At 64.6% G+C, this 20127-nt stretch overlaps 1 protein-coding gene across 2 annotated transcripts in view; it reads right to left on the bottom strand.

The window, feature by feature from the left end:
• The window catches only part of KCNJ12 (potassium voltage-gated channel subfamily J member 12), an 86915-nt gene that overhangs the window by 24018 nt on the left and 42770 nt on the right, over positions 1–20127 (bottom strand). The window contains exon 1 of one of the 2 annotated variants that reach the window (XM_021068063.1): positions 14765–15344. The exons of the other annotated variant lie outside the window; for it this stretch is intronic. The gene's annotated coding sequence lies outside the window, so the exon portion shown is untranslated. Of the gene's footprint in view, positions 1–14764; positions 15345–20127 lie in introns of those variants that run through there. 2 annotated transcript variants of the gene reach the window in all.

Below are 20127 nucleotides of genomic sequence, written 5' to 3'. Positions count from 1 at the left end.
CTCAGTGTCCTCAGCGGTCAAATGGGCACCGACAGGCCTTCGGAGGGGGGCGAGGTGGGCCTTTAAGACTTGGTGCCTCACACAGGGTCTTCGCACAGTCATTGCCCGGCAAGTGGCCACAGCAGGTGGCATTCACATTGTCCGCAAAGCACAAAGCTGCCCACCTGCTTAAACGCAAGCTAAACGGACGTGGCGGTGCGCTGGTTCCGAGTTCAAGTTCCAACTCTCTGGTGTGTGTCTCTCACCCCTGCAGCCCCCTCTCCGAGCCCCCGCGTCCCTGCCTGTCGGCTAAGGATGCCTTGCCTTCTCCCCTGGGCTGCCCAGGTGTGTGCGAGACCCGGCTCCAGCCTCGGCACGTGAGAGCCAAACAGCCCCTCACCCCACCCTGACCCCAAGGCCAGGGCAGTGGGCACCCCTAAGAGACACCCCAAGCCCGTGCCTGCCTGCCAGGAGCCAGAGAGGGCGGTGCCAGGGCCACATGGCACGGCACCCCCCACGCTCTCCCCGCCTCAGCTGCAGCCAGAACAGCACCCCCTCCCCCAGACAGTCCACAGCCCCCGCCGGCGCACCGACTTCGTTCAAATCAGATATGGCAAGAACTTGGGCAGGTGGCTTCACCTCCCTGGGCCTCAGGTCCCCGTCTAACACGGGGAAGACGTGACTCTTGCGGGGACAGATGAGTTCACGCAGAGCCTGGCACCATGCCTGGCAGACAGCAGTGTTACCGTCACCACATTACCAGCGGCATCTCTGTGCCAGGCACTGCGGAGAGGACCCATCCGTTCCAGCCCTGGCCACACTGTGTGCTCGTGGTCTGTTTTCAGGCCTGCCGGCCCCAGGAGTCCCCAAACATTTCCAGGCACCTCTTTTCTGTGGCCCCAGCAGGGCCCAGAAGGAGCTTCTGGAAAGAAAATGAGCCACCGTTTTCTGACGGCTCACATCTGGCACCATGCTCCCTGCCAGTCCCCACCTGCAGGATGCCCACTGCTGGCAACTTCTGGCCCGGTCCTCGGGCTGGGTTTGGGGCCTCCCCCAACCCTCTGGGCCCCGGGGTTTCTCTCTGTCACAGCCCTGACCACACTAGGGCTCTCCCACCCCGGAGACCTGAGCTTCGAGATCTGATTCATCTGGAGTCACGCAGCGCAGGCCAGGCGCAGAGCAAGGGCTGACTTGTGTGCAGAGCCCACAAAGACTGCTTACACCTGCCCACAACGCGCCAGACCTGGGACCCAAGGACTTTACCTGGGGGGCTCACTCAAGCTGCAAAGGTCTACGTTCACCCAGGAGGGAGCTGAGCCCCAGGGAGGCGGCCCGTGAACACTGGAGACACCGTGTGGGCTGTAGCCGGGCTCCTAAGGCCCCTCCTCCAGGAGGGGTGGCAGTAGAGGCCGGCCCTAGTGACCAGCGACGCCCCACAGTGAGGGCGCCCCTCCAGGCACATTCTGCCAGCCACTGGCCCAAACACGGGGTCCTCGGAGGTTGACGTGGGGGCTGAAAGTTGAAATAGTGGGGGTGTGGGGACAGACGTCAGGCTTATGGGACTGACTGCACACTCCGGCCTCGTGGCCTCATCTGTGTAATGGGTCCTACGGGGACTAAGACAAGCCTGGCACTGGCAGAGCCGGCACTCAGCCATCAGCTGTGGACAGATGGGGGCAGGGGTTCCCCAGCCTCCCACCATCCGGTTTCCACCTCCTACCAGCAGGTCAGCCCAGAGACGCCCACAGCGTTAAAGGGTCTGGCCCCAGATGGACAGCCAGTGGACAGCGGTGCCTCATGAACAAGCAAGAGTTCCCACCAGCGGAAACACATCTGACTCGCATCCATGAGGACACAGGTTCAATCCCTGGCCTCGCTCAGTGGGTTAAGGATCCATCACTGCCATGAGCTGTGGTGTAGGTCACAGATGCAGCTCAGACCCCGCGTTGCTGTGGCTGAGGTGTAGGCTGGCGGCTACAGCTCCGATTCTACCCCGAGGCTGGGAACCTCCATGTGCCACGGGTGTGACCCTAAAAAGATAAAAAAGAAAAAAGAAAAGGCACCGCCGACCCTGCACAAAAGCAGGGAGCTGCCAAGACTGTGCCCTCGAGGGAGGGCAGCCTGGGCCGGGGCAAGCAGGGCCAGGCCTGGCAGGGCCTACAGCCAGGCTCCTAAGGCTACCCCATCAGCTAGAGCCAGACCCCGAGACCAGGGCTCAGAGGAGCCCCCATAAACCTCTCAGAGCCTCACGCCTGCGTCTGTAAACGGGGCTAGGATGAGCATCAGCACCTTCCAGGGTCACCCTGGGAAAGAACGTGCCAAACGGAACCTCCAGTCCTGGTCCAGACGCAGCCCCGGCCCCTGAGAGTGTGGTGGGCTGCACGGGAGGGGCCAGAAGTTTCTCGGGGTCAGAGCACAGCACGGGGTGGGGGTCAGAGCACTGCCCCCCCCCGCCCCGTGCCATGGTCACACCCAGTTCACCGGTCACAGCACATGCCTCCTCACCCGTTTACACACTCAGACACATGCCCTCCACACAGTCAGGGCCCCAGCACAGCTGCAGCCAAGCGCAGCCAGGCGCCCGCTTCCCAGTGCGCATGTAGATGGCGCGACCCCAGCCACACGGCTGGTCCCGGGCCCTGCCCTCCAAACCCCCGAGGCTGCTGTGCTGTGAGGAGGGGGGACACCCAGGACGGCGGGGGGCCGTGAGACCCTCCACCCACAGCACCAGCGTCTCAGGGCCAGGGGGAGCCAGGCGGCTTGGACCTTGTCCAAATCGAGGCACCGGCGCAGCGCTGATGGGGCTCCTGCCGGCTCCTCGGTGCTGACAGGCTGATTAGGGGCTGGGGGATCAGCTGGGCCCACGCCTCCCGCGTGGAGCAGCTGCAGCCTTTGGGGGGTGCAGAGGGAGGGGGCTCCTGTCCCCTGCCTGCCTTTCCGTCCTCACGGCAGCAGGCAGACCCACCCTCCCCTGCTGGACAGGGCCCTGCTGGGTACACACACCCACATCCGCAACCCTCAAGTGAGCACACGCTGAGCGCCTACTGTGTGCAGGGCCTGCGGGACCCTGGCGGGGGGTGAGGCTGGGCTCCCATTACTCCCACCTCCCCCCCAGGACACGGACTCAACACAGGTCGCCTTGGTTCAAACGACGGACTGGGACACAGAGCAAGAGCCAACTCCTCGCAGCCGCCGCACAGCATGGGAAAGAAAAAACGCCAAGCCTCGAGCCGGAACTGGCACCCTCCGCGCTCCACAGCCACGGCGCCGTTCCTGGAATCTGCTGTGCGTGTCACCGCTGCCTCCTGGCCCTCCCGGCCCTCCCCTCACAGTTCCACAGTCACTAAGTCAGGGGTCTACACCTGCTAACACACGAGGGCAGGGACTCCCTTTTTGTCCCCAGGAGTAGGTTTCAGAGCAGTTTTAGATTTATCACCAACTTCAGGGGAGGGTGCGGGGGCTCCCACACCGCCCCACCCGTGCACAGCGTCCCCCCATCACCGACATTCCTCAACAGAGCGAGGCACCTGCTGCCATCGATGAAGCCACGTTGACACGTCATCACCCCAAGTCCAGGGTTTACCTTAGGGCTCGCTCCGCACGGCGCTCTCTGCGGTTTGGACAAAGGTACAAAGCCTTGCGCCCTGCGTTGCAGAATCGCCCAGAACAGCCCCGCTGCCCTAAAGCCCTGTGCTCTGCCCGTCCATGGCCATCCTCCATCCCTGGCCACCGCTGGGCTCCCCGCCGCTTCCAGAGTTCTGCCGCTCCCAGACGCCAGAGCTGGCGTCGCACAGCGGGTCGTCCCGGAGGACTGGCTCCTTCCTCTTAGTCGTGCGCGCCTAGGGCTGCTCGGCCTTTGCACAGCTCGACAGCTCACTTCTTTCTGGCGCTGAAGGACACGCCGCCGTCAGGCCGCCCCGCGTGTTTCTGTTCACCTCCTGAAGAAAATGTCTCCTCCAAGTTTCGGCAACCACGAATCACGCTGCCATCACCTCCATGGGCGGGTTTTTGTGTGGAGGTACGTTTCCGGCCTCCTTGGGCAGCTACCAGGGGGCATCCCTGCCGGATCACACGGCAAGAGGATGTTTAGTTCTGTAAGCAACCGCGAAACTCTCTTCCAAAGCGATGGTACCGCTTCTCATTCCCGCCAGCAGGGAAGGGTTCCTCCTGCTCCATCCCCCCGGCCTCTCTAAAGGGGTGTAGACTGGTGGTTGTTTTAATCCACGTTTCCCTGCTGATGCATGACGTGGCGCGTCTTCTCTTGTGTTGACCTGCCATCGGCACGTCTTCGCTGCGGAGGCCTCTTCAAGGCTTCGGCTCATTTTTTCCTCGTGTTGTTTGCTATTGAGTTTGAAGAGCGCTTTGTGATATTTTGGATAACGGTCCTCGGTCGGGTGTGTCCTTTGCAAATGTTTGCTCCCAGTCTGTAGCTTGAGTGCGTCTGCTCATTCTCTTGATACCATCTTTCCAAAGCAGCAGTTTCTAATATTAAGGACTCTGGGCTTCGGGTCCCTGAAACCTTGTTTCCTGCATGTCCAGGAGGGGCAGGTGGCGGGGGACCAGGGCACAGGGATGGTTCTGAACGGCTCTCGAAGGTCCACTGGCTGGACACCCACCTGGGAGACGCGGGTGCCACAGCAGCTTTCTCTGCTCCACCAGCCCCAGAGCCCCTGCCCTCTGCAGAGACGTCCGCTCAGGCCACGTGGATTCATTTCACTTTGGTCCACAGTTACGCGGGCGAGTGAATGAATGGAGACGTGGTTGGCAGCCCTGCTGTCTCCCCGAAGCCGCACTGCCACATCCTGGGTCATCAAGCAGCCTTCACGGACGGGTTTGTGACTCGGCCACCCACCTCTGTGCGCCACAGAAGCACAAACTCAGCCGTGGGGGGCTGGGCGGGGGGGTGGCGGGTCCGGGGACAAGGGGCTGATGGGGAGATGCGAGCCCCACCTCTGCCTAAGACATGGAGGGAGGGGGGTGACCCCCAGCCCGAGAACTTCGGCAGGGCCTTGGTCTAAATCTTTCCCTTGCACGAGCCTCCCAGCACACAGCAGGTGCTCAGACAACAGGGCATCCTTCTACCCTGGTTCCGTGGGCTAAAAACGAGGGAGACCGGACGAGCCCCGTGTTGTGCCGCTGAGCTCACAGGGGATGGAGGTCCCCAGGTTATTCAGCCCCTCCCCCCCTTGGGGCCTCAGTTTCTCCACCTGTAAAACGGATGGGACACTGAGACCCTCCCTCTCCAGACACCTGCTCACAAAACCACAGACCTCGCCCCACTTCCCAGAGTAGGGAAGCGAGCCTGAGGTGACGCACTTGCCTGGCGTCACAAGGCAACTGGGGGCGGGGCAGCCCCATCTCAATCCAGCCCACCCGGCCCAGGCCCAGCACTGCACCTGCCGGATCCTCAGCCCAGGTCCCGGCCTCCACCCGAAGGTGAGCCAGCAGGGCGCACCCTTCTGAGAGGACCCCGTGCCTCTGGAGGAAACTGAGCCCCATCTGGCTTCTCCGGCGGGGCTGAGATGCCCTCTGGCCACCCGCCCCCCTCAGGCCTCCTCCTCAAGCCCCGCTCCTCCCCAGGACGTTTTGAGAATTAAATGAGATGATGTCGGGGAAGCACGGGCGCAGCGCCTGGCACCAGAAGGCACGCGGTAAACAGTCATTTCCATTACGATGTTTGGGTGCCAAGTCTCAGTGAAACATCACGGTACTTCCTGAGAAGTGAAGGCACCAGTGACAGCCCGGCTGCTGAACGCCCCACAGGCAGGCATTTTGATGCAGCCCCCAAAACATCCTGACGGTCAGCGGGAACCAAGGGAAGGGCCAAGGGCACCGAGGCGCCAGGGCCACGTGGCCTCAGGCCAAGGGATCATCGAGGCTCAGCAGTGCGCCAGCCACCTCCAGAGGGACCCCGCCCGGCCACCCGGGGATGGGGCCAGCAGAGGGCCGGCAGGAGTGAAACCCAGCCCCCTCCCTCCGTTGGCACCTGGAAATGCGGCAGCTGCTCCCCAACCCTGAGGCTCATCAGGAGGACCCGCTAGGATGAGAAAGGGCACCGCACCCAGCAGGAGCACCGCCCAAAACCCAGAGACCTCCACCGGGGGGGGAGATGAGACTCAGGGAACTAACTTCTCCGCAGGGACGCAGCAGCCAGCGAGGGAACGAGAGAGGGGTTCAGCGTGAAAAGACGCTCCACTGGCTCTAGAACAAGAGAAACCAAGGAATGCCGCCGAAGAGGAGGCAGGATGGCCGCGGCCACGGTGGGACCCAGGCACGCTCAGCGCTCCGAGGGGCGGGGAACAGGTGAACCCTTCTGGAGGGCCCAGCGGGGGCAGCTCCGAAAGTCACGAAGGCACACGCCCTCTGACCCAGCAGGGCCACATCCAGAGCTTTCTGCTTGGACGGCTCTGGCACAACGCCCCCCCAACCCAGGTGTTTGTGGCATCGTTTTATGTGACGATGGCCAAGGGCTGTTGAAACGGAATCCAGCCCAGCGCCGGGAATACCAGGGGCATCTGCACGTCATGCAGCCAACTGGGGTACCAATAAAAGGTGGTAGCTACAACACAGTCCTGAGCGTTTCCTCCGACCGGACCTTGATGCCCAGCGGGACCGAGTTTGCAGATGAACAAACTGAGAGACACAGAACAGCTGAGCACGCTGCCCAAGGACACACAGCAGGTAAGCAGCGGAGGCCAAGCACATGTGCTTGTGCCTCCCAGACACACTGCTGCCATTTTTTTCTTCCTAAAAAGACGTGAGGACCCAGGGCGGCCTATCCAGGTTGACTGTGGGCAGTGGTTCAGTGACGGCTCCCCAAGCACCTGTGAATGTGCCGCACTTCGATGGAGGGTCTGTGCAGACGTAACTGGACCGAGGGCCTGGACGTGAGGCCCTCCTGGATGTGGGCGAACCCGAAGCCAACGGCAAGCGTCCTCAGGAGAGGAGAGGAGAGGCAAGGCGCCAAAGCCCGCGGGAGGCGGGCGCAGAGGATGCGCGTGAGGATGCGGCCACAAGCCACGGAGCCCCACGGCCGCTGGCAGCCAGGGCCGTGGAGAGAGGCCTGAGCCGGCCCTCCCAGGGCCTCCCAGCATCTCGATCTCAGGCTCTGGCCTCCAGAGCTGTGCTGTCCTAAGGCACCCGGCTGTGGTGGCTACTGACAGCAGCCGCGAGAAAGCAATGCAGATGCCCTGCTCCCGGTTTTCCAGCCTCTTTTCTGCTCTGGACCTGGGTGACAGACGGTCCCCGGGCAGAGCAGTGCAGACACAATGTCAGGTGTACTTGCCCTCATGGTCCCAGTTCCCAGGTGAGCAGACCGAGGCCACAGGCTCGGGCTACAGCTCCCCAGGTGCTGTCCCCCCTCCACTGACCGCCCACCAGGCTTGATCTGTGGCACAGTGACTGGAGGTCCCGAGACCCACCAGGAGGGCTGCTGGGTCTGGACAGGACCCTGGTCACCTGGCTCGGGAGCCTCTGGGCCAGGGCATCTGCTGTCGGACCGCGGCCAGGCCCCGTGAGTGCTGAGAGCCTGTGGCCGTTAGGGCCGGCAAAAAACAGGAAGAGGGTGGCGGGGTCTCCTCTGCGACGAAGCCCCCGGGGAGGGGCTGGGCCACCCTGCGGCTGCCCCAGGGGCTGCTGGAGGCCTCCCCTCCAGTGGTCCCGAAGGCTCCTGGGGCCTGGGGGGAACCTGGCTGCCCTGGCCCGGCAGGTGCGGCTGACAGCTTGAGGCACAGCAGGCTGCGGCCATGGGCACGGTCGAGCCTCCGGCCTGCAGGGCAGAGGGGCAGGGGGTGGGGAGAGAGGGCACCACCCTGGCTGCCTTGACCACAGTGCTGAGGCCGAAAGAGGCCAAGAAAACGAATTCCCAGACAGCAGCATGACACTTACAAGCCGGGGGGGCAAGGAGGCTCAAGACGAGCAAGTGCGGTGGGTGGCTCATACCCTCTCCTCTTAGCCTCTTGGGTCCTTTCCACAGAGGCCCTCGGGGGGGCCAGGTGGGGGCCCTGCTGATTCCTCTCAAAGCTGATGCAGCTCAGAGATGGCTCAGGGGGTGACAAAGTCCCCAACAGAGATGGGGTCGGGGACTTGGAGGCAGCAGGTGGCTGCCCTGTGGGGGCTAAGGTGGCGGCTGCACTGCTAGGAAGACGGGAAACTACACTCTCAGTCTCCGCCCAGGCCCTCGGAACCAGAACTTCCGGGGACAGAACAGGGGATCCAGATTCTCCAAAGGCCTCCCAAGAGGTCTGAGGAAGCAGGTACCCAGCAAAGATCCAGCCCCTCCCCGGAGCTGACACAGGCCAAGCCTGCAGTCCCAGGTTCCCGGTCGCCAGGAGGCCGTGACCCAACCAGGGGCCAAACCCCGAAGGCGGTCACCACAGTCCCGGGAGCCCGCGAGCCCTCGGCCACCAACAGAGAGAGTGCGAGGAAGCCCCTGGGTCCACCCACGCCTGCAGCCTCCGAGGGATGAAGAGAAGAGGAAACCCAGAAAGGGAGAGAGGGGACGGGCAACAGCAAGGGACGTGCCAACGCTGGCTTGAGTGCGGAGCCACAGCCACACGGTCGTGAAGCCCTCAGACCATCCGGAAGCGTCTCTCATGACAGTCGCCTCAAGAGCATGAGGCTCTGGGGGGTGGTGAGGGGGAGACAGGGTTTGCGAAAGAAATTCCCTTTCTAGCCTTACATTTGTTTGATGCTTTACCACGAGCACGCGACACGCTGGCCACTAAACACTGGAAGAATTAACGAAACGACACGACAAAGCCCAGGCTCCTTCATGTCTTTGTCCGCTGGTTTCTTCCCCTCCTCACCCGCCCCCGCCACCCGGACATCAGCCAGCAGCCCGGCCCCAGGGCAAAGCGCAGGTGCCCGCGGAGAGTTCACCACGCGGAAGGTGTGATAACGCTCAATTCCAACGTCATGCATATTCAACGAGCCAGGATCTCCAGGGCTCTCTGGGAAGGGAAGGTCCCCAGGCTGTCATGCAACGGCGCTCCAGGGTCCTGTCCATGCCCCGCTCCCACAAGGCCAGAGCCCAGGCCCCTGGGAAGCCCTGCTGTGGAGCCCTCGCCTGCACCAGGATCCTGGCACCTCGGGCATCACAGGCGTCCATCCTCGTCTGCCTCCACGGGACCAGTCGGGCCCCACACTCCGGGCCTCGCCCGCCTTCGTCCCATGAAGAGGCTGGATAGAGCCAGCTCCCCTCGGCCCCCCTAGGCCCCCTCAGCCCTGCCAGGCCTGAGTGGCAGCCTGGCCCAGCTTGGCCCGGAACCAAGAGCCCAGAGGCACAGGGTCGGGGCAGGGGCGGCGCGGCTGCTACCACCCAGAACGCCAGCTGCTGGCAGCCTTTTATTTTTGCTTTAAGTGCTGGAGAATTGCAGGGCTGGAGCCGCCAACTCCGGGGGCTTGGGCTGCAGCTGGAAGGAGTCAGGGGGAGGCGGGGGCGGGGGGGACACAGCCTGTCCCTGACCTCACACTCAGCCTCTCTGTCTCTGTCTCACACACACGCACACACACCTCTCTGTCCGCACAGGCGCTCCCCTCCCGGCCCAGCTCTCCTAGGGAAGCTCCAAACAGCCATGAGCAGGCTCCAGGGGCACAAGTTCTCAGCCACTGTCCCCACTCGCTTCCAGAGAGCTGTGCCACCTCTGGCCAAGCTGCCCCTCTCACGGTGGGGACGTCCTACTGCCCTCTCCCACAGGGCACCCCTCGCGGCGTGGAGGGCTCTGGTTCTGCCCCAGGGATGGGTGCCTGGGAACCCACAGCGCATCCACAGAAGGCACGCCAGCCCTGACCGTCAGCCCTGACCCGTCAGGGGCGATGGGACGTCCCAAGCGAACACAAGGGGCTGTGCTTTGCCATCTAGAAAGCTCGTAGGTTCTTTTCACAAATGGGACGCGGTTAAAGATGAAAATGGCAAATTTGCAACCTGGGTGTCATGTTCAAAAAAAGAGACCTGGCAGTGAAGGGAAAACCCACTGACCCCAACACGCATGGCCACTGGCCCTCTGAAAACGCCTCGCAGGGCAGGAAAGCGAGACAGTGACCCCGGCACCACCCAGGCCCCAAGGGCAGAGGTCGGCTGCAAGCTGAGCAGCCCTGACCCGACGCCCCAGCGTCTCAGCTCTGCCAAGGGACAGGTCAATGCCCTCACAGGGCGGGGTACGGACACCCTGAGCCAGAAGCAGGCCAGGTTCCAGGCACACAGCAAGGCTCTGAGCTTGCAGCAGGTGGGGTCCCAGCTAGAAAGCTCAAAGCAGAGGAAGGCCTGAAAGAAATGCCAGCTCCCTCCCCGCCCACAGATGGCAGGCCGAGCGCTCAGAGAAAAGGTCCGAATGCCAGCACTGCCCCTGACGACCTCCGCAATTCTGGGACGTGATGTCACCTTTCCGAGGCTCAGTCTTCTCATCTGCCGATGGGACGGCGACTCTGGCTTCTGCTGCTACTGGGCACTCACTGTGTCGGCACCATGCCAGGGGAGTCAACCCACTCACTGCCAAGTAGGTACCAACTCAGTACTGGGTCCTGCTGCCGGTGCTGGGGACGCACCAGCCCCACACTCGAGAAGCCTACATCCCAAGGGAGACCAGCAGCAAACAGGACAAAACACGACACGGCAGATGGTGTTAAGTTCCACCGAGGAAAACAGCAGGGGAAGAATGGGGGACTGCGTGTTACCAGGGAGGCCAGGAGGGCTTCGTGGAGGAGGTGGCATTCGGGCAAGACCTGCTGGTGACGAGGGAGGCGCTGTGTGGAGGTCTGGAGAAGCGAGTCTGGGGAAGAGCGGGTGGCAGGTGCAAAGGCCCTGGGGCGGGAGCAGGCCTGGCGTGATGAAGGCACAGCGAGGCGGAGGGAGGCGGGGGGGCCTGAGGGGAAGTGGGAAGCGAAGGCAGCCGCGGGCACCAGGCTGCAGGGCCCTGCGGATCAGCGCGGGGAGGGTCCTGAGCCCAAGACTGGAGACGGGGGGCCATGCAAATGCAACTGTGTCCGGCGCAACAGGGCTGAAGGCTAATTCGGGGCTGGACCAGGGTCCGCAGGGCCCTGCAGCCTCACACCGCTCTTGCAGCTGCCACTTCAGCAGCTGGGCAGGAAGACACAAGCTGCAGCCCCGGTGGGGTGGGCAGAAGATGTGTAGCAGGAAGGGCAGCCCGGAGGACACAGCTCCCGCAGGCCCGCCCCTGCCCCTCGGCCTCCGGGCTCCCCGTGGCCCAGGACAGGCCGGCCTGCTCCAGGCTCTGGCAGCCCAGGGGCCCACATGCCCTCTTTCATGGAGCCCCCCTAGGTGCGCGCAAACCTCCCCACCCGGGGCCTTGATCCCGCTTCACGGATGAGAAACTGGGGCCCCAGAGGAGGAGTGGCTTGGTCGATGTCAGACGAGCCGCTTCCCTCAGCCTTGTCTGCCCGAAAGCCGCCCCCAAACGACAAGGCCCTTGCGGGTCAACCCACATCGCAAAGACCTTCACAGGGGGACACTGCACTGGGGCCACCGCGGCGCAGTCGGGCACCAGGGTCTCCACTCCGGAGCCTACAGCCGCCACGGCTGCCACCGCGGCCTCTGCAGCAGGGAAAGCAGCCCAACCCAGCCCACCACACACTGACTGAGCACCTGCTGCAGGCCAGGCCCTAACAGGCCCTGAGGACACAGCAGCCTGGAAGTTGCGGTGGCCAGCAGGCTCCAGGACCTGCGGGGACCAGCCCTGGGCACACAGGGGAGGGGATGCCAGCCTGGCACACAAATGCCCCAGGCGGGTGTCTGCGGGATGCGGAAAGATGCAGCTCTGGCCCTGGCACAGCACCAGGGCTCTGGGTCCGAAAGGCACAGGTTCCAGTTTCTCCCAGAGCCTCCCCGGGCCTCACGGAGCCAATGCCACCCTCTGCACTGGTCGACCATTAGGAAATTAAATCAGCTGGCAGCGTGCTGGGCCCTCAGCCAGTGCCCAGCGAGGGCTCCAATTCTGCCCTCAGCCCCAGATCCTCTGGAAAACCCTCCTGCTTGGGCCCAGCCCCCACCCCCACGGCTCCACTGAAGCCTCCGGGCCTCCTGCCCTGCCCGCGGCCCAGTTTCAGGCTGGCTTCCTTTCATCTCTGGCCTTCCCCTGGCCGTCTCCCCATCACGCTGCCACATACCCCCGGAGCAGCCATCCTGTGCACTGTGCCCGCACCCACCACACCTCCCGAGTGGCCAGCCCAGCCTCTACCCGTCCTGCTGCCCAAGGGAGGACGCCTCCCTCCCAGTCTCTCCTCCACGCCAGCCTGAGGCAGGGCTCCAGCTGCAGCCCCAGGGGAGGGGCAGGTGTGCCCAGGCGTCACTCACGGCGAAGCCCGGGCAGGGGCCCAGCAACAGGCGGCAGCTGCACCTGTCGGAGGAAAGGCCTAGCCTGAGCTGGGGGCAGTGGGGCTGAGGCTGGGCATCCTGGGCTCTGCAGGACTCCAGCGGCCTCCAGCCTGGAGGCAGACAAGGGCCACAGAGGTCTCTAGGAGTGACAGTGCAGTTGCTTCTACCCCAGACACAGCACCAAGGGCTCTGGGTGCCATGTCTGGTGCTGCCAGCCGAGGCCCAGGGCACCAGAGAGAGGCCTGGCCAGGCCGGGGGGGGGGCGGCGGGGGGAGGCCCACAGGCAGAGCAGGTCCCAGAGGTGCGTAACTGCAGGACGCTGCTGTCACTGCTACTGTTGTCAGTACTATCACCGCTGCACTATTATCTCACTGCCTCAGGGCCACCAATGTTACCTTGTCCTGCTACTCAGGCCCTGGGGCAGGAAACCTGGCAGGGCAGCCTGAGGAGAGCTGGGTGGAGGTTTCTGCTCAAACCTCTGACTTGCTGTGTGGCTCTGGGTAAGATTCTGCCCCTCTCTGGGCACCTCTTCCTCCCAGCACAGCACAGTGCCCTGAACATCCTTCCGCCAGGCACGCGCCTCGAGGGGCGGGGCCTGACACGGCAGCCAGGGGAGGGGGGTCTGGGGATGGAGCACAGACTTGGGCTCTGCCCCCTTCCCCAAGAGCAGGGCCCTGCCCTTCAGGGCTAGGGGGGCTCTGCTCCGCCCTCACTTGGTGGGGGCACCAAGAGGGGGTCTGGGACCGGCACGCATGTTGGCCAGGTGAGTGCAGATGCCAGGTGACAGCTTCTCCATCAGCAGTCTGCCGGAGGAGAAGAGGGACCTCCCCTGCTGTCCAGGACACCAGAGCCCCCTTCTCGTGCCCAAGGGTGCTCAAGCCAGGCCCCCCCCTCCTGCTCCCTGCTCTCCCTCAGGGGTCTGGGCCTGACCGGAGCCCTTCCAAGGCCCCTTCTGGGAGCTGTCAACACCCCGTCCCCTGGCCGGAGGGGAGGGGCTGCCAGAAAGTGAGGGGCAGACTCGGCTGTGGAGTCTCTTTGGGGCGGGGGGGGGGGTCCCAGCGCAAAGTGAGGGTGCCTGTCTCACAGGGGAGGAGGGGGTGTGCCACAAAGAGGCCAGAGGCCCCAGGGGCTGGCCCCTCCCTGACCCTCTTGGGCCACAAGGTGGTGATCCAGCGCGGAGACCTGCCCAAGCTGGGGCTGGGGGCGAGCGAGCGGGCAGCAGGCAGGGCCCGGCCTCCCTTGGCGCCTAAGGAGGGGGTGAGAGGCAGGCCGGAGGCTTCCGCCTTTCTGGGTTTGCACCTTCGAGGAGGCGGCTGCTGATTTCAGCGGCGTGTGGGCGCCTCTGCGCTCCCCGGAGACGGAGCCTGGAACCCAGGTTCCAAGGCACCGGTATGGGGGGCAGGAGGTCGCCAGCCCTTCATTCCCGGGCTCCCTCCGGGGCACAGGGAGCCAAGAAGAAAGTAGCAGCCGTCACAGGCTGCGCAAGGCTCCCAGACGAAGAGCCGCCTGGGAAATGGGGAGCTGGGGTCCCCGGTCCCAGCACACCCAGGCTGTGGGGAGGCAGAAGAACCTCCCAGAACCGAAGACCGTCTCCACAGAAACACTTTCCTGTGACCTCCGGTTCCAAACATAGGTTTTAAAACATTCACATGACATGTGCACACTCCATCAGAGCCGGCCGCGCTGACGCCCGATCGGGCCTCTACTCCCATCTGAAGCCCCGCAGGAGCTCCCCACCCAGCAGCCGCTGCCAACGAGCCCCAGGACATCCAGAGAGACAGCAGGAGAGGGACCCTGGCCCGAACCCCGCTGGGCTTCTCCCTCAGCCGAGGGGCCACTCACTCCGTGATCAAGGCCGACTTCTAAAAGCCAAAAAAAAAAAAAAAAAAAAAAAAAAAAAAAAAAAAAAAGGTGCGGCTGGCTCACTCGCCAGCGGAGAACACCATTTCCAGAATATTTTTTTCTCCATCAGAGCACAGGAGGTGGGAAGAGAGACGACTCCAGGGAGCCACAGCTGGGGCCTCGGGGCATTTTCCAGACCGCTCCGGGTCTGCGCCCCCCTCCGCACCCCCACCCGGTCGGGGGTCTCAGAGGAAGGTCACGCGTAGGACTGATGCCGCCTGCGAAAGTGCCTCGCCAGGCTCCCTCCCCAGCCCCCTCGTGCAAGTCGTCCGGAGGGGGACCGAGGGCGCCTCAAAGTTTCCCGGAGCGCCCCCAGGACGAAGGTTAGCAAGGAGCAAAGTTCCCTGGTGGCGGTCGCTGGAGACACGGCAGGGAGAAAAGCTCGCAGTCAGCATTTCCTCCGGGAGCTCACCAAGGGAGGAAAAAAAAACCCAGAAAACCGGAGGGCGACCAAACCCTGCCGCCCCACCTTCCCCGCGGCAGCACCTCCTCGTGCTCGCTCGGCCGGGGAGGGGGCCTGCCCGGAGCTGGAGCCGGGCCCCTCGCACTTACCTCGGTCAGTGCCCCGGGCGCGGCGCGCTCCGCGTCCTCCGAGCTCCGGGCGGCCGTTTCTGGCCCCGGCAGCGGCCGCGCTGGCTGCATCGCCGCCGCCGCCTCAGGGCAGCCCCCGGGGGCGCTCCATCTCACGGAGGGGCGCGTCGGGCCGGGGCACCGATCGCCCGGGTCCAGCCGCGGGCCGGGGGCGCGCGCCTGGACGGCGTCCCCGGGCGCGGGGCGCACGCGCTGCTCGGCGCGGCGGGTGTCCGTCCCTCCGTCCGGCTGTGAGTGCGGCCGGCGCCCCCCTCCCCCGCCCGCTGATACCCGATCCCGGGCTGGGCCGGGCGCGCTCCCCTACGCCCAGGCGCCCGGCTCCTCCGCGCCCGCTCCGGCCGCTCCAGCCCCTCGCCCTGGGCGAGCGTTCCCGGGGAGGCGGTGGCAGCAGCGAGGCCGGGGAAGGCGGGGGAGCGGAATGGAGGGCGAGGAGGCGGCGGGAGGCTGAGGCTCGGCGCGCACCCAGCTCCGCGCCCCGCCGTCACCAGAACCGAGCTCGGCAACAACTCTAACTCTCCGCCGAGAGCACGCCCGCCCCGCGCCGCGCCGCCGCTGCCCCGCCCACCCGGCCCAGGCCCGGCCCTGCGTCCCCCAGCCCCGGCCCCCTCCACACACAGACACACCGCCAGCCGCCGGAGCGCGCGCTGGAGCGCGCGCGCGCACACACACAGACAGGCTTGTCCTCCCAGAGACGCGCGCGCGCGCACAGGTGCACGGCGAGCGCACACACGGGCAAGGAAATCTTGCACACACGTGTGCGCACGACCAAGTACACAAGCTCAGGCGGCTGGATCCACACATGCAAAAAGGATGCGGTGACACGCGTGATGGTTGCAGATGCACAGGTGCATACCCACTCACACGGGCACGTGCAGGGCAGGAGCTCCACAAGCGCACGTGTGCACACGGATCCCAGCTTGTGCGTTCCCACGGACCCCTTCCTGTTGCACACCAGGCGCGCACCCTCGGCCACACGCGTTTTCCCTCTGTAAGAGCATCTCTCTTGCTCTCATCGTGCTCTCTGCTTGACTTTCCATCTCCTGCTTTCTCTCTGTGCTGCTCCTCCTGCCCCCTTCCTCTGCAGACCTGACCCCCGCGTGACCCTCTTCTCCTGCCACCCCTGCCTCTGCCTGTCCCCACGCGCCCTGCCCTCCAAGCCTCCTGGGGCCTATTGTCTGGGCCTCAGATCTCTCAGCCTTCCGCAGGGCCCAGGCCTTTCATCCCCGCAGACAGACCTGCCCAGCTGGGCCTTGGCCGAGGGAGACCCCATTTTACCACCAGTCTGACCCCTTGCTCAGCTCCAGGGCCACGGAACTGGGCCAAGGAGGCAGGGTTGTGCCCAGAGCACAAGCCTCAAAGGGCTCCTTGGCCCCCTCGGCCTGCAGCTTCCCCTTTAATGTGAAATATAATTATGTGTCTGCACAGCAGGAAGATGGGCTGCAGGATTCTAACCGAGGAGGATGGCTTTCTGGCCGCCGCCCAGATGGCTGGCAGCTCAGACAGCGGTCTGCAGGCCGCACCAGCCCTGGGCTCCTGGCCCTGGGCTCCTGGCCCCAGGCAGCTGGTATATTCACCTGGCCTGGGCCACCCGGGAAACTCACCCCAGGCTGTCCAGGGTGGGAGCCACACCAGCTCCTCCTCCGTCCGGCCATGGAGGCCGATCCCCTCAGCTCTCCGAGCCCCACTTTCCCATCATCAAGTGCTTGTGCAGCCACTGTGAGGGCTGAGAGGAGGGGTCCACACCCAGAGTCCTCGGCACGCTCTGGGCCGGGACAACGGCCGGGACTGACGGAGCAGCACGCGCTGCGACACGTCCCTGTCAACGCCCGGCCCTACTTTACAAGCTCAGGAGCACCCGTCTGTCGTCTGTCGCAGAGCTGCTGGAGGTGGAGCCTGGCCTCGGAGCCGGGTCTGTCCCCTTGCCCTGATGGCGGCTGGGGCTGCGGTGGGGAGAGGGAGCATGCCAGGAGGGCCCAGGCTGCCCCACGCCCCCACTGTGCCCCTGACCAGTACCCAGAGGCCTGGTTTTCTCCCTCCTAGAAGACGACCTCCAGGGGACCAAAAGCACGCCTTCCTCAGTGACCCCCCGGGGGGCCGTTGCCAACTCCCCGCCCTCCCTGCTTCCCAGAAGGGGCCCGAGGAGGAAGGGTCCCCAAGACACCCCGCCTGTAGGGCTCCACCGAGGGTCCCCAGAGGAGCCCGGGTGCCCTTGGCTGGGAGGTGGTTCCGGCAAAGGGTCTTGGCACCTTGAGGCTCGTCTGTGTCTGGGATCTGGCAGTTCTTGGGACAAGAGGGTGTGTCCAGAGCATCCTCAGCCCCAGAATCCACCCCCCAACACACACACACCGAGCCCCCACCCAGCTGCTCACCAAGAGGGCCAGTGTAAGAGTAAGCCAAGCCTTCTCTCCCTGGGGCCCCGGCCTCCCCTGGAGCCACTATCAGACCCATTCACAGAGACAGCAAGTCTCTCGCCCAAGGTCTCCCGGCATAGACGGTCCCACAGATGTTGCAGCTTAGCTCCTAGGGTTGCTGCCCCTTAGGCTCTGCTTCCCTCTTTCTTGACCTGCCTGCTGGGTGGGAACTCAATTCCTAAGCCTATGTGCTCCCCACCAGCAGCGGCTACGGGCCCTGGACACACAGCCCTTGGCTGGGCTACACGAGGCACCAGCTGCCCTGTGGGAGGCAGGCCCGCGTCCCGGGCAGGGCTGCTCAGAGTGGCACTCTCTCCAGGCAGCTGCCCCGGGTCTTCCTGCCGGACACGTCCCCTGTGAGCTCCCACTTCCTTCTCTGTAAAGAACTCCACGCCCAGGGCCACACGAGAAGCCAGCGAGACGCGAGGAGCTGCTGTCCCAGACACAGCGGCTCTGGCTCCGACGCCTCTCCCAGGGCCCTGAGTGCGCCCAGCTTTCCCTCGCTCAGAGATCTCCTCCTCCCCCAGGGCGGGGCCCAGCCCCCCCAGCCTTCCCAGCCCGGGGGGCCAGGCGCACTGACTTCAAGAGACAGCGGCTGACCTGGGCATTCTCAGGCCCCTTAGGAACCGCTCCTTCATCTGAGGAAAGTGAGGTCCAGAGACACAGGCCGTGCGGATCGGGGGTGGGGCGGGCAGGGGGCCCCTCGCAGGCCGGCGTTGCTGCTCTGAGCAGGCAGTGGACTCTCGTAATACTTGTATCTTAATATAACAACACCAGCATAAATTAACCATCGATTGAGATGCAAAAACCGGGCGGTGCCTCACTGGTCCCTCTTCCCCCTGCCCCGCAGGCTGCTGCCTGGATGCTCCGCAGACTCCTCCCACCCCGAGGGCTGCCTCCTCCCAGGAGCCCGCCCAGGTTTCTCCTTCCTCAGCAGGAGCCCCTCCAACATAAAAGAGGCTCATGGCATCCCAGAGCCACAGTCCCAGGGTTCCCCTCCCTGTCCTGGAAGCCCTGCTCGGCCGGCCAGGCCACATGGGCCGCCAGCCTGGTTCTGCTGCTGGGCTCCCTCCGCAGCCTGTCCTTTCTCCAGGGCAGCGCAGGGCACCTCTTGAGAGGCCTGCCCAGTCTCCCGGCCCTCATTTTACTTTCTTCCCAGCTGGCCACTCTCTGAGGCATCTCAGTTTACTGCGGATCTTCTCGAAGGAATGTCATTCGGCACGAGGGCAGCATGGTATGTCTGCCCAGCACGCTCACGGCCCAGGGCCCCCAAACCGGCGGAGAGGGATTGCCTGGGGAGGACACGGCAGGTGTATAGGCTGAGGTCTTTCGTCAGGGGAACTGACGGCAGGGAGGGGTCAGGACAGCCAGTGCCTGCGAGCTCTGGGCCACGCGCTCCCCCTGGCACAGGCACCTGCAGGCCCCGGGCTGACCCGGCAGCATCCGTCTGAGGAGAGCGGAACTGCAGAAACGGAGGCCAGCGCTGGAAACAGGAGAGTGAGTCCCACCCGCTCCGTCAGGAAGCAGGCATTGGTCTCCTTCCTCCCGGCTGCCCTGAGCCACAGCTGTCTGGAGGCCCTGGGCTGAACCGCCGAGCCCAGTACCTCCAGAGCGCCGGCTGGGTTCTGTCCTGGTTGTGCCACTCTGGAGGCATCTGTGGCCCACATCCTCCCCCTCTTGAGGCCCCTCTCCTGGGAAGCTCACCCACCCCCATCCGACACCCTCTACCACCTGCTTCCCGGGGTAGGTGGGCCTGGGGCCACAGCCGGCCCAGAACACCCAGAACGCAGGGGACCCAGGCCTGGCTGTGGGCTTTTCACTGTGATTGGCTGGGGCTGGACATGTGACCGAAGCCAACTAGCCAGAACCCGCCCTAAGACTTGGGCTGGGTCAGCTGGGAAACTCTTCCCAGGGGCGACGGGTACCTCTCTGCCCCAAATAGGGTAAGACCCCCGCCCAGAGGAGAGCAGGGCTGAGGGTGCGAGAAACAAGACTCCAGGGCTTCGGGGCCCTTCGATCCACCTGAACTCTGAGTTTGCGATGGGAAAACTCCCTTCTGCAGCTGGAGCAGTTTGAGGCAGGATCTCCACACCCTTCCAGGGGTGCCGCCGGGTGGGGCACTGGCAGGCCCTCCAAGTGCCCCCACGCTTTCTGAGCCCCTCTCGCCTCCTCTCTGGCAGGGCCACCTGCCACCCTGCCCTGTGACCTGCTGCGACCTGCCGCCCTCCTCCAGAGGGGCAGTGCGGCCGCAGGCCCCAGGAGGAAGGGAAGAAAGGCCAAGGGAGGGAGAGAGGGAGGTGGCTTCAGCGCTCAGAGTTAAAAATAGCTTCCCCCAAGGAGGCCTCCCCGCTGGGATAATCCGGCCAATTACCAGCCCCTCCACCCTGGGCCCATCCGTCCTCTGCTGTGGGCCCCAAGGGCAGGCGGGCATCCCTCCGCGGGTGGGCCTCCCCCCTCCTCACGAGGGGCAGGGCCGCAGTCCTCGGCCTCGGCCTCGGGCTCCTCCGCTCCGAATTGGGCCTGTAGATCTGTAAGGCCTGACGATGGAGAAGGACTTGGATTTGGCCGAGATACCCCGCCCCGCCCACTCGCCCCACCTCCCCAGAGAATCCAGAGACAGAACAGGGCCTTTTGCACGATCCTATTTATGTTAAGAAAAACTTACAGATATATTTGCATCAGCAAAGCAAAAAATCTGGAGGTTTGGAGACGCTGTGCCTCCTTCACGTCTGGGCGGAGGCCGCTGTCTACACCTGCTCTCTGAGTGCTCTGGATTCAGGTCCACCTGGCGGGTCCCCACCCCGCAGCACCTCACCAGCCACCTGAGCAGAGGCTCAGCCTCCACGCTGAGGAATGAGAGTCATTTGCACACATGCAACAGGTGGGTTTCAGGACGGTTTTTTTTTTTAACTT

This window comes from Sus scrofa, chromosome 12 (assembly GCF_000003025.6).
Source record: "Sus scrofa isolate TJ Tabasco breed Duroc chromosome 12, Sscrofa11.1, whole genome shotgun sequence".
Classification (NCBI taxonomy): domain Eukaryota; kingdom Metazoa; phylum Chordata; class Mammalia; order Artiodactyla; family Suidae; genus Sus; species Sus scrofa.
Note: the sequence above shows the minus strand (reverse complement) of the source record. Positions and strands in the feature narration are given on the sequence as shown.